Source organism: Aythya fuligula, chromosome 5 (genome assembly GCF_009819795.1).
Source record: "Aythya fuligula isolate bAytFul2 chromosome 5, bAytFul2.pri, whole genome shotgun sequence".
Lineage (NCBI taxonomy): Eukaryota > Metazoa > Chordata > Aves > Anseriformes > Anatidae > Aythya > Aythya fuligula.
In genome coordinates, this window is record NC_045563.1 from 23,061,306 (window position 1) to 23,075,370 (window position 14,065).

The window sequence follows — 14,065 nt, forward strand, 5'->3', positions numbered from 1 at the left end:
AAACTCTTTGCTATTGTACTCACACCCTCCAATGTAATCATGAATACTCCAACTCCCACGCAGATCAATCTGTAAACCCAGGTTTAGGACAAATTCTAAAAAGCCAGGTTATAAAACTCCAGGAAAGGGAAAGCTTAAGTGTCCTCTGAAGGACCCACTACAGATGGGACAAAGGCATGATTCAGTCCCGCTGCTCCTTCCAGAAGAGGACATTAAGTAGCCATATTGCAGAACATGCTTTCCCAACCATGCCAGTCAGACTGATGGTCAAATTAACTACTTCATCTCTCCCCCAAAAGTAAAGTCTTTCTTATTCATCCAGCAGTAAAATAGAAAATTGCTTGTTTTCAGATATGGCTCAGGAGACAGCAACCAAGTACAATGGTGCTACCGTACCCGTCACGGCTGCAAACACTACTGGCAGGTTAGGAGAAGACCAATATTCCAGAAGTCATTAACTGCTGGAAGTAATGGAGTTCCCTCAGCTTCTCCTCAGACTGACCAAGTCTGGTAGCGATCTTCTGTCATCAAATGAAGAACTATTTTCATTTGCCCCTACTTTGGCCACCTTGAAACCCAGTACTCTCCCCATCCCTTCTTCCAGTTCTTCTGCCTCAAACAACAGCTGGCAGAGGTCTGTGCTGGTCAACTGTTGACTTCTGGCTTCATCATTTCACTTCATGCTTTTGCTTCCAACGCACAACCAGCAGAGGTCCATAAACTTGCCACTCATATCAAGGCACAACACACAGAACAGAGCAGCAATGACAGATGTTATTTTGTCTATTACTTCAAGCCTGTGATATAAATACCCCCGGTTTCAAATCCACATTACTGTATATAATATCAAGAGCTAACTTTCATATGTCTTTTACATTCAGTTCCTCCAATCCTTTAAAAAAAAAAGACGAGAGTTTGTACAAGTTCTGAGTTGCAGGTCTGCTATGCTGGCAGCCTGATCCCATGCTATTGCTCCTGACCTCTGGCTCCAACTACAAGCGCACTGGAGGGCACCTGGAAATGCATGGGCCAAAGCAAAGTACACCCAGGACAACACTTCATGTATTTATCTGCAGGCCAAGGGCTCAGTCGGAGTCTACGACTCAACTTCAGATGAAATTAAAAACGTGCTTAAAAACTCCGCCTTTTTATTAACATTCTGCACTGTCTTTTTTCCCCCAAGTCAGGAAAGAGATGGCTTTATTTTTCTTTTTAAAGGAAGCCTGAACTGATGAAAATAACAAGGAAAATTTAATTCAGCTGCAGGTTTTGGGGAGGATCTCGGACAGCACAGAGACAGACAATTGTTATTGTGTATGTTTTATTTTCAGTGAAGCATTTTTCCTCTACAACATTTATAACTCAGAAAAGTTTATACAGCTTGAAGAGAATTATTTATTAAGAAATGAAGTCCCAGTATCGCTTCCATCTCATTTCCTAACTTGCCATGTCCTCCCCTGTCATCTTTAAAAGCACTAGCAATATCACAAAAGCCCAACAGGTTAGTTATTGAAAACAGAAAAAACATCTAGAATGCAAAGTGCTTGTTTTCTTCTCTGCAACTCATTGTTTCCCCATAACTATGTCTATTTTAAGTGGCACTGTACCAAACCATCTGAACACTTGGAAAGTTTGATGATAGTGGGCTCTGTTTAAGTCACAAGTTCTTTGGGACAGGATTTTTCAGTTATGCACATTGCTTCACCAAACCTGTCCCATATCCAGCCTAAGATTAAAGCCATAAAAGGTCTACGTACAAAATTAAATATATATATTCCCCAAAATGTTTTAAGGAATATGAATAGACAGATTTTCAACTAGACATTTCCACACTGAAGCCATCATTAATACTGCTACAAAGGAAAAAGGAGCCTGATATATCAACTCCAATCAACATCAGAGGAACTCAACAGCTTCTTAACTAAAGATCAGACATGAACAACGTCTAATCCAATCAGTATCAATATTATCCCAGTTCCCCATCCCTTTCAAGAGATTTCTTCCCCACTGATGCACACAGTAGGGCAACAGCATACAGATAACGCATTAACCGCTGTGTTCACTGTCACTTCTGTGCTTCAGAGTTGTCCTGATTGAAGTACAGCTGCATTGTCTTCGCTATGAACACCCAGCAGGGAAATCATACTGCCCTGCTTGCAGTTGTGTTAAAATTTTACTGCATTTGTACACAGATGTAAACCGATTGATTATTGAAAGATGTCCAGAGTTCATCCCTTTTAAAAACAAATGAGTATTCAATTTCTTTTGGAAAAAAAAAAGAGATTTGGCGGAATGCTGATTTTAAAAATCATGTTCACTTCTCTGCTCCTCCCCGCTAGCATGTTTTATGCAGACCACGTTCTATAAAAATCACCGCAGAGCACTTTTAGAGCACTGATGGCATGGAGAAGAAAGGGGAAAAAAACAGGAATCAAAACAACAAGCTGGTTCTCAACGCTGATTCTTGCTCGGAATGCTGCTGAAGAAACACAGACTCTCCCAACTTTGCAAATAACACAAGAGTCAGAAGAGAGATTAAATGCTCCGTTTCCTTGGACTCGCACTTACCACATTAGGTCTGAACTCTTAACGCTGTGGCAAGGTTAGTTCTGCCAACTCTGCAGCTTTTCAAGTAAATACAAACTCTATGGTGCCCAAAGAAAAGTTGACAAAATTTTGCAAACTTCCACCTTTCCCAGAAAGTAAAGAGTAAATCTGAAAGAGACGCCCAGGAAAGCAGATGCTTTGCTAGAACGATAGGTAAAACAGCAACCTTTATACATAGCATTACTTTCAGAACTAGGAGATGTGCTCCTCTTGGTAGAGAAACATACCTGCCTTTTCAGACTTCGACCCAACCAAAGAGAAATCAGTTCACACTTGTGAACAATTCACTGAATTGTAAAGTGGACAACCCAGGGGTGTCTGGGGCACGAAAGGGAAAGGCTACCAGTCAGCAGTAAGTTAACGTGACCTATGGCAATACCGCTGAAGTCATTTGCAACCTACAAAGATGGCCTTTAAGACATATGGAAGAGGGAGAAAAAATTGCTTCATACCTCAGCTCAGACTTCTAACATGCTGGCAACTGCTTCATGGCATTTAGTTTCATAGAATTACTGAATTCAACAGTTTAGCAATTCAAACGATACATTCAGCCTCTATGTGATTATAACCATTTATTTTCTAAAGGCATTAGAACGAGAAAACAGAAAGCTCAGAAAGAAACAAAACAAACATGACTGACAAAAAAAAAAAGACAACTTGATTTTCTGTGCCATCATCAGAACAACCAGAGATTCAATATCATCCCACCAACACGTAGTACTAATTTGTTTATTTTTAATCCCGTCTTTATGTAGAATGGAAGGTTCATATCTGAAAACGTGAAGATCCTTACGAACAAGTCTTACTAATATACTCAAATCCTGAGCCGGGCTTGAAGCTTCCAAGAACAGTTCATCTTTGGTGCATTTAAGTCTACTGCACAGCTCTTAAAGAGGTAAACTGGAAACACGGTTAATAACAATTTCTGCTCTTACCACTATCTGCTCCATCTTCACGCCATAAACTCTGTCATGTTTATTATGTCAAACAACCAATGTGTTTCTACAGAAATCCGAGTGAAAGCAACTAATTTGTAAACACTGTCACTGTGGGCTGTATTCAAAATCCATCTGCGGTCAAGCTCATTTTGCATCCTACTCCAAACTGTTCTGAAACCTCTGACCCTTTTTACTAAGACAGGCTAGATGTGAGGGCACATGAAGCAGACCCAAAAAACTAGCAGCAATTTTGATTACTGATTACCTTCAAATAGGCTTATCTGTTAGACAACGAGATGCAACATAACTTCTCAAGCAAGGGATTTCATTAGTAGCAAGTTAAAAGACACTCAATGAACACTTGGTTCTGTGTTCTGTTTTGATCAGCAACGCTCCTGACAACTGCAAAATGCTGGAAAAGGGAAACCAGCTTCTATTTTGAAGAGAGGAAAGAATAAACAGTAGGAGGATGAATGATGAATGTGGAGGACAAACTGTTTATATGCAGCCTATTACCACCCAATTGAAAGGACAACATTTTAATGTAGCTACTAAAAAAAAAAAAAAAAAAAAAAAAAAAGTTGTATTTTCTTCAGTAAAATTAGAACAGTTCATATTTTTCCATAATAGGCAACATTTACAACCTCCGTACATAGTTGGAGATCACAATCCCTTGACAAAGAAAAAAAAAAAAACACACCATGAAATCCCACAACATAACAAATGAACTCTAACCAGGTAAAAACTACTGCAGTTCAGGTACAGATCTGTAGTAGTTCTACAACCTAATCTGGATTATGCAGTGTCTGAAGAACATCGCTTTATTCTAGCAAGATACTACATTTTTAAAACAGGATTTTCCTGTTGTTTTCTGCTTGTTGGAAAACACACCCTTGAGTTCATGGGGGAGCTGTCTACACAGAAACTTACTGCACAGGAGTGTGAAAATACAGCTTCTCATCGGTCTGTTAGCTGGAAAAAACAGTCCTGATCAGCCTGCTTGGGTTCAGTTTCCAGCCTTGCACTAGATCTTCTGAATGCTCTTGGGCACATCTTCTGTTGATGCCATCACGTTGATGCTATAACCAACTGCCTTCTAGCAGGGCAGGCCAGTATGTGCCTCTTGTTCCCCAACCTGCTTCTGAATTCAGTCATTAACATTCATTTGGGGTTTAACTTCACCAGTCCCAGTTACAGCACTTAAAGCTTACGCTATCCCTCTGCTATTCCCAGCGGAAGTGCTGTGGGACAAACGACTGCCAACTGCACTTAGATGACTACGGGACCTTCAGAAACAGCCTTTGTGCTTGGTTTCAGCAAAAGTCAGACGCTGCTCAACTCATTGACATATTAAGACCAAGATGACATTAAGTAGTACCAAGAGAGCATGTTATCAGTTGCTGGTCAGTTGTAAGGCTGTAGTAGCCCTACTAAGATGAGCAGAGCTATCAGGTTTTAGGCTGTGATATTTATACTACTGGCTCACAGTTGTTTACGTGCCTACAGTTTGTCTGCATCCCCTGCAAGCTGAAGGCGTGACACCACTGGACACATGCATGATTCTTACTCTCGAAAGCACTGGAAGACGCACAAATCCTATGTATAGCCCAGGAAAAAAGCCTTACTTAACAAATCTTAACACAGCTAACTAGGCTAAAGGTCACTGAAAGGTTTGGCTGCACTTTTAACAGACACGACCGAGGATCACAACACAGAACGAAGATCTCATTTTAACAAGCATACAACCTAAACCAGCTATCCAAAATAACCGTACGTGCAACAGCTGAAATTTTAAACATTATAGCAATTCTTAACAGGACAAATGCATCGGAGACCTCCGTGGTTAAGCTGTCTGTGCTGCTGGACAGAGAGAATAGCATCTAATTATTTCTGCAGTCCATGTCCCAAACCACAAAAACACTCATTACCATGGAACAAAAACAACCCCCACACCCGATGCCACAGGCACACAAGATGGTAAAAACAAACATGTCAAAACTTTTGCACCCAAGTGTGTTACAGTCTTATGCAAACTCTAAGGCGGGATACGGGGCCAGCGTGCACCAGCTTTCTGGGCTCAAAAATAGCTGCTGTGCAGAAACAGCCCGAGTCAGTATGGTCCCACCAGCCTGAAATTCAACAGAGAAACCAGATCAACAGCACAGAGTGATCCCTTCCCTCGTTCAGCTCTAACACTTTCGGAACATAAGGAGACTAGGCCTTTGATATGAAGCATAAGGCTGCTTTTAAACACCCAGAGAAGGAAGTTCTTCCACATGCTGTCACCCTTTTGGGTGTTAGCCCCATTTTTCATGGCTTAGCTCAGGGGGTGAGCCAGCAGCTGGTGGCAGCGGGAAGCTCACACGCCAGAACACACAGATGCTACAAGAGCCATAAAGACCCAGAAAAGAAGGTAAAAGGGAAAGGGATTCAGGCGTGGAAGAGAAAGTATGGGAATCAAGAGTTTTGCCAGACCCATTTCCAAAAATCAAGCACAACTAAAAATAAAATTCTGACAACTCACTATGCAAGAAGACAACGGCACGCACAAATCCCACAAACACAAATTGCTTTTCCTCTTTTAACACAACTGTTATATATTCAGCAGGAAAAAAAAAAAAAAAAACTTTCTTAAAAACCCTAAGCTCTGCATTCTGGACCCCAGTCCTTTTTACTGGCAGCTGTTGCTGCAGAGAATCTGAAATCCATTGATCACCAACTTCAAAAAGAGAGATTAAATGTTGATCTTGTACTAACTGCGCATATCCAGCCCGAGTTTAAACTTGCCAGATACAGTCCTCCAAAGAATAGAAGGCTATGACTTTCATCCTCAAAAACCATTATTCTAGATAAGGTGAATTCCCAGTGCAATTACTGAATTAAAGAATATTCGTGCTGCAACCCAGAGGTAGGTGGTAGCAGTTCATGGACCTCACTCAAACCAGGGTTCCCCAATTCTCCTCCCACATACACCACCTCCATGAGCTTGGGCAGGTGCTTCAGCAGCCTATTCCTTGCTCCATTTGTAATAAATTAATCAGGCAGTGAGCATGGGGGTTGAGGAGCTGTAAAGGCACAGCTATTTGGTGATGGCTGGTTTGAAGTCCCACCTTTGAGAGGAAAATATGTTCCTTCTCCCACATTCCACCCCATTCCTCTAACTCCCCACTCCATTTGCACCCACTCCACACCTCCCACTCTCCACTCCATCTAACTCTCCAAACCCACTTGGTGGTAATTTTCCCCTCTAAAATGTGAAATTAAGCGTTCTGGTTATCACAGAAGGAGGATTCATTTGCAATTTATCTAATTTTGGGTGGAATTGAGGTCTGAAACTCTGGAGAGACTGAGGTGCTATTTAAAACCACTAAGAATATCCCACATTTATGCCCAGAGTGTGTAGCAGATGTCAGGCAATTTTCATAAATTTTACTCTTTAAAAACCTATACTTTAAATTGTTTACATGGTTACACTAGGCATAAATCAGTGCAAAGTAATCCTATCCACACTCGTATCCCAAAATACGAACCCATTTGGTGCCAGTTTTATTTATATATGCTAAGTATTATATTGAGTATCACTGCTAAGTATTAGAAGACAACCAGAAGCTCAGTCATCTATTTGCCACCAGGCTAGAATAAGAGAGCCTGCTCAGCCATCAATGTACCTCCAAGAAGCAAAACAGCTTTGGTTACACATATGTTGGAAGGAGGGTTCGTGTAAATTAGCTGTAAGTTTAAAGGAAATCTAGTTTAGCAGCAGCAAGTTGGAAAGGGTCCAGAGAAAAGCCTAAAAAATAAGAAGTTGTAACTGGCTTCAGAAAACAGATGAAGTGAAAGAATTAAAGGATTTGTCCTCCTTGTTTAGGAGATGTGCTAAGGTGGTCATGGAGAAAGAGACGAGTAAAATAACAGTCCGACCAGCAAAAACTTTTATGAGAGGATCACAATCATTTATTCTTAGACCCTGGAGAAAAGGCGCACTGAAGAAATTAGATCTGGGCAGGCTTCGGGTTTTTTGTCGATGTGGATGGGGTACAACACACGCACTGAAGACACTGGAACATGCTACAAAAACTGTAGAATTCATTGCAAAAGGTGATTTTAAATAGCAGTTGGATAGCCATTACCCTGAAGTTTTTTGTTCAATTGAATCTTACCCCAGCAAATGAGTTTCATGTGTGTCTCAAAATGCAAGACACACAATAAACACCACCACCAAAAACCACACACCTCTCCCAGTAACATCACAGTCACGATCCTATCAGCCTCCCAAAGCAGATGTATCTAGAACCTATTATTGAATACTAATGTTAAAATATGGTAAAATATTAAGATAAACTGCTATTTAGCTTTTAAATAAAATAAGCAAGTTTATTTTTTAAGATCTTGTTATATTTCTTAGGATTCTTCCCCCCAAATAATAACGGTGTCTGAGGAAGAAGAGATTTAGTTCAGTGTTGATTTTGTTTGGCAGCCTACTGTTTGTCACTGTTAACATTATTATTTACAATAAAATGTTATATTCAATTTCATCTCAACTGGCCTGAATTGGTTTATAGCACCTGGCTGAAAGATGTGAAAGGATTTCCTCTGAAGAAATCCAGAAAAGCTGCCTTTTAATTTTTTTATTTTTTTATTTTTTTTTTTTTTTTTTTTTCTTTCCTTATTTGTAACTTAGGATTTGTTGGGTTTCTCTGGGATGGCACTGAAGTGTTTCGAAACTCCCCAACAGCACACTCTGAACTTACTCATTGTTTTGTCTTGCTTCTAATTACATCGCCTGCTCCAAGTAAAAACCTTCACGCACCAGAAGAGGCAACTCACTGGATTCAGTGCACATAACCTAGCACACTTCCATCTCTGCAGAGGCTGGAAACAAGCTTTCCGTGTGTCTTTCAGACCACTTTCCTACAGACATACTTTTAAGGAGTGCTCCTCAAACTTTTCTTTCTTTTCCCACAGACCACCCATTAAGCATGCCACATGAACTCCCCTCCTGGTGCACAAGGCAATAGCTCTCAGACTGTCCTTAATATCCCTGCAGCAAATACTGAAATTGGTTACATGGAACAGCACATTTCATCATCTCTTAACACAGTTCAGCAGCTGGGAAGGAGGACAGCCAAGCCCATGCGAGCAGCCAACACGGCCCGGACCACCAAGCAGCACGCAGAACGTGTTTAGAGATGTGCTGGATAACTGAACAAAAACCAGAATATCAGCAGAGATTTGGGGATACGTATATGAAATTGCTCAGATGCTCATTAGATAAGACTCACAACCACCTTAACCATTTTATTTAGAGGAGAACACAATTCACTGGAGTATAGAGCAATTTTCTTCTGCTCTGTTTTGTTAAATAGAGGAAATTTCTAAACATTATTGCAAAACTCCCGGCTCTTGGCAATCGCTCTCTCTGTAATGCAGAGCTGGTGCTCAGCCAAACAGTTGTGAGGACTGCAGTCTCATGCAATCCTGACTAGCTAATGCTAAACAGATCATCTCTCTGCAGCCTGAACCTCCACCTCTTCCTGACCTCAGATTCTCCATCTGAGCATTTTACAGAGGTTAAAGCATCCATAGGATTTTCCAGTTTCAACATACCAAAAGCAAAAGTATGCTGTTCACAACAGTTTGTCAGTTCTTCCGAGGATCCTGCTACAATTCGTGATTTTAAGCACAGTACTTCTGAAGAAGTAATCATTATATAAGCTTTTTGTGATAGGGTAAGAGGACTTCACTACTCAATAACCACAATGCATGTGACAGCTTCAATGCAAATACGTTGTCTATTTGGGATTAGGACATTTTTCCTCCAAATGAGGACCAACAGCAGGCTTTGAAAATTCCTATGCATTTTGAAAAGTTAAGCATGCTTGGCTCAAAAGTCCACTTTTTGGGTTGGTGATGGTTAGAGATTTGGATTTGTACTGAATTCAAAGTGAGTTTAAACAGAATTGCCATCAAATTTCAGCGATGAAGGCCAAAGCTCCCTGGCTCCACAGAAAATCCCACTCTAAATGCAGACAGTAAATTCCAGACCTTCCACAAGGAAGCTGAAAAACCTTTCCCAGTCTTTATGAACAACTGGACAACAGTAACTCATAGGTCTAATCTATCACTTAAGATAACAATTGCTGTCTGTAAGAATGTCTGACACCCTGAAAAATAACGATGGAATTGCATTAGCTAAAAAACCAACACACATCTGATTGCAACCTATCATTTAAAAAAATACCTCCAGTCCCTCTGCTGAAGTTTACCTAATTCACCGTGGACGTTGCATTTGGGTTGGTTTATTTTACTACCAAGCAGCAATTTTGTTTTAAGCTGTTCTGAAGCTGCCTCCCTTCCAGCTTTGCCCTGCAGTTTCTCAGTCTTCAAGGGATCATAGTAGCCAGACCCCAAGGTCCTGTGCTCCCAAATGCAGGGTCGCAAAATTACCTGCACACTGGAGGAATCGACAACAGCTCCAAGGGCAAAGCAGCAAACTCCAAGCAGCCCTGGTTTGTAAAAGCACCGGTTTGCTCGAGTCTGCCACTGCGTCCAAAGGAAGGAATTGGATAGGAGAAGGAAACCCATTGCATACGTGAGGGCTATCCACTGACACCCACCACAGCCAGCTGCAGCTAGCCTCCAAATCCCCTCTATGTTAAATTAAGAACAGTGTGACACAATGAGGGCTGTCACAGGCCTCCCACACCAGCTGCTGTCTCAAAATGTGAGGAGCGAACCGCTCCAGAGACATCACAGAGCACTGCACTGCATCTCGCTTCCTTCGGCTCTACCAAACCACAGTCTCTGCTATGCCTTTTGTAGGAGCGGGAGATGCAAACATGTAACCCTGGCTCCAAAACACAGGTTACTTGCATTGTGGGAAGGAGAGTATTCCTTTATAGTGCCTCTCATACAAGACCACGGTGACCCTACCTCAGCAAGAAACGCAGTTGAGAAGTCTCAGGACCACACTGTGAGGCATCAGTCACTCTGCAAGTCACCAAGAAGACACAGGCATAAAAAAAAAAAAGTTGCTAATGGCATGCACATTTGCTTCAAGGCCAGGTCTGTGGCCCTTCGATGTGAATCCATTTGCTTCTCTACTGCAGCAGCACTGAGAGCATTTCTTAAAAACCTACTGCAACAGTAAAAGTTTTTTTCCATTTGCTGCATTTTTCCATTTGTGCTCCGGCTGCAGCTCAGCTGGGTGAAGAAGCTGCCGTAGCACACTGTAACACACGTTTTTGGGCTCGCCTTTTCGAACTTGGATCCTTTTGGCAGAATCCTCCCAAGGAAAGCAACGGCATGTGCAGTCATGCTGGCAGCTCTCGGGGCACCAAAACATCTGCGAGGCAGCGGAGAGGCTGGGGAGCAGCCAGCAGCTGGGGACAGGCAGGAACACACAGGGAAGTCCAACCAGAGGCGGGCATCGATGCTTTTTTTTTTGTTGTTTTTAGTCTCCTTTCTGGGACTATCTGCTTAGAAACACCGTATGGTAAAGGCAGCTTTACCTTTGAACCCATGTGTTGAAGAAACAACACCCCCGTGGAGGCCCCTCCTGCAGTCTCAACAGAGATGAGCTCCTGGCTGTGCCTGCAGAAAAACCTGCCTGTTTTCATAGAATCAGACAATATCCCAAATTGGAAGGGACCAACAAGGATCATCGAGTCCAACTCCCAGCACCACCCACATAGGCCAACCCAAAAGTTCAGACCATGTGACTAAATGCACAGTTTTGCCAGGAACTCAAGAGAAAACACAAACGAAAGGCAACACCCCAGGGCTGAGGTCTCACCTCAAAAGTCCTGGGACCTCTAGTTTCCTCTCCTGCCCATTATACCCTGGCAAAAACTGGTTTCCAGTCTTGGTGCCACCTGCCCACTTCTGTAGCTCAGCCTTCTCACACCACTTGTGTTTGGGCTTTAGCCTCAACTACGTATCATACTGCAGGCATGAGGCTACAAGCACCAGAATTGAGACACTGAAGAAGGGACCAGTTAATAGCCACATCATTAGGCAGAGAAGTAATTAGTCAGCTGGAAAGAAAAACAGAAAAAAGCAAAAACTGAAAAACACACAGAACAAAACCATCCAAATAGCTCCTTCATAACTCATCTTTAACTCATCTTTTAAGACTCCAAGGTCCCAAACTTCCGCTCTCTTGGGGATTTTCCTCAGTTTCAAATCATGATCTAGACTCAGAATCTTTTCCAAGAAAGCCAAGGAGATATTCTGGGGCTGAATTCCTGAACACATTTCCCTTCCTCCACACTGGCACCTGTACTTAATAACTTAGCTCTCTATTAGAGACCCTTTTTTAGGCACTGACACACTGAAAGGATTTTTTTTTTAACCACTTTTCCAGTCTAGAGTTGAGCCTGATCCTCACTTATTTGTGATACAGCAGAATTATCAGAGAGCCGCTCCAATTTAAAAGGAAAATAACTGCATGGAGAAAACACCACTCAAGCTCTTCTGTCCAACAGAGACATGCCACCAAACCTTAGCTTGGTAGTAGATCTTCTTTGCAGTCTTTTTACACATACCAGAGTTGCCAATGCAAAACCTGAAGCAATCCAATGGATAGGTCCTCCCCTTTCTTCCCCATTTTATTGGCAAGACAGCTTTTAGACCTCTACTAATGATTAGCAACATCACAACCAATAATCTTCAGTCCTAAAATTATTCTATACGTTCTTGCAACTGTAGTAAGATAAATGAACATATAAGCATTGATTCTGAAGGAGAAACTTGAGGCAGTAGCAGAAATTGTTAATCCTACCCAAATGATGGAAATTCCTAGAATTGAGGCCCTTTTTAATTGAAGGAGCACTCAAATCCCTACAGATTTTGGAAGCATTTTTCTACTCAGTTTGTAACACACTATGAACATTTTAACTCCAAAATAAAGTCAGATTTATTTTTTTCCAGACCCTTGGCAAACTTCTGATATAAAGTGGGAGAAGATTTAGTGAAATTTTGAACACGCCCTCTCTTCCAGGGAAACCACTCTTTTTGACCAGATGCTTGAAGGAAAAAAAAATAAATAAAAAAAAATCAGAAATGTCATGTGTTTGACTCTACAAGACTGAGCACCACTTATATTCACAGAATAATACAGAAGACAGTAGAAAAAATATTCCTTCACGTCATTGCAGCAGGACAAACACTGGCCTTACAGAGAAATGAAGGAGCCATAAGGAACGAATTTAGTTTAATCAATGATCTTGGCTAAAGCAGAATCACCCCCAGCAAGGAATGATTTACAGAGCTGAGTGTAGATTGCGATAGTTCTTTGCTACATCAGAGGCTGTAAATTAAATATTATCAGTGCTATAAATATAAATACAATATTACAGATTTCATTATCTTAAATAATCCTTTCCACTTCACCTTCTTTTTGCTCTCCTTCCTAACCAGCTAACACAAAACCAAAACATTGAATATTTGCTTGGAAGACAGCAATACGACTGGCACGGAAGTGCTGTCCATGACTAGTCACTAGAAACTTCTCCCCACTTCATACCTTCTAAAGCACAGCACCATGGGGCAGGTTCCACCTAAAAAACAATTTTATTTGGGAAGACTTGCAACAGAATAAAAGCCAGTCTTATTGTAGAGCCTACATTTGAGACCTTCATATCTGACTCAACTATACGTTTGTTCCAATGAATGACATTTGCCACTAGTCAAACCTAGCATATGCTCACTCTTCACAGTTTTAGTGATATTATATATTTAGTGCAGACAGAAGCAAGAAGTTTTTTTTTTTTGGTTTTTTTTTTTGGTTTTTTTTTTTTTTTTTTTAAATATTTGTGCCCTTTGGAGTTAATATAACATCTGGAACTAGGAGTTGGAAACAATTCAGATTAGAAACAAGCATACCTTTGTCAAGCCTATATTTGTTGAAGTCCTGAAGAAAATTTGAAAGCCAAATTTTCCAAATGATGTAGAACCACTATTTTATCCATTAAGATTTTGGAACCGTCATCACTGCATAATCTACTATTATTGGCTACACAGTTGTCTGCCAAACCAAGAAGGAATAAAATAAACTGCAAAAACAACAGAAATGGACCTTGCTCCCTTCACAAACATTTGGCATCCAGAATCTAAAACGGGACACCACAGGTCTTTTGTTTGTCGTCCCCCCCATTTCACTTTAAACAAAACTACTGTTTAGGTGTTCACGGAAGTAACCCCTTCATCTGCATTTTTTCCACACCAGTTTATGCATCGATAGGACAAATTTTCAGTTTGCACTAAGCATAACACTGGGGGTGGGGGAATCCATGCCTAGTATATTTAAAATAACAGCAGCGAAATAAATTATTGCCATGTACTCTGCATCATAGGATGTGAAACATCCAAGTATGGTTTTCTCCTGCCACAACCCCCATCCGTATTTTTAAGCACTGCCTTTGCACTTACCATTTTGGCAAAGCCCAGCTGCAATACCACGTAAGAGACTATTTCGATGCCACTTTGCTTATTCTAAAATCAGAAAATACCAGAAATCT

General features: G+C 41.1%; 1 protein-coding gene across 1 annotated transcript in view; it reads right to left on the reverse strand.

Annotated features, from left to right (window-relative positions):
• Window positions 1-14,065, reverse strand: part of LRP5 (LDL receptor related protein 5) — a 142,711-nt gene that overhangs the window by 108,402 nt on the left and 20,244 nt on the right. The window lies entirely within an intron of this gene.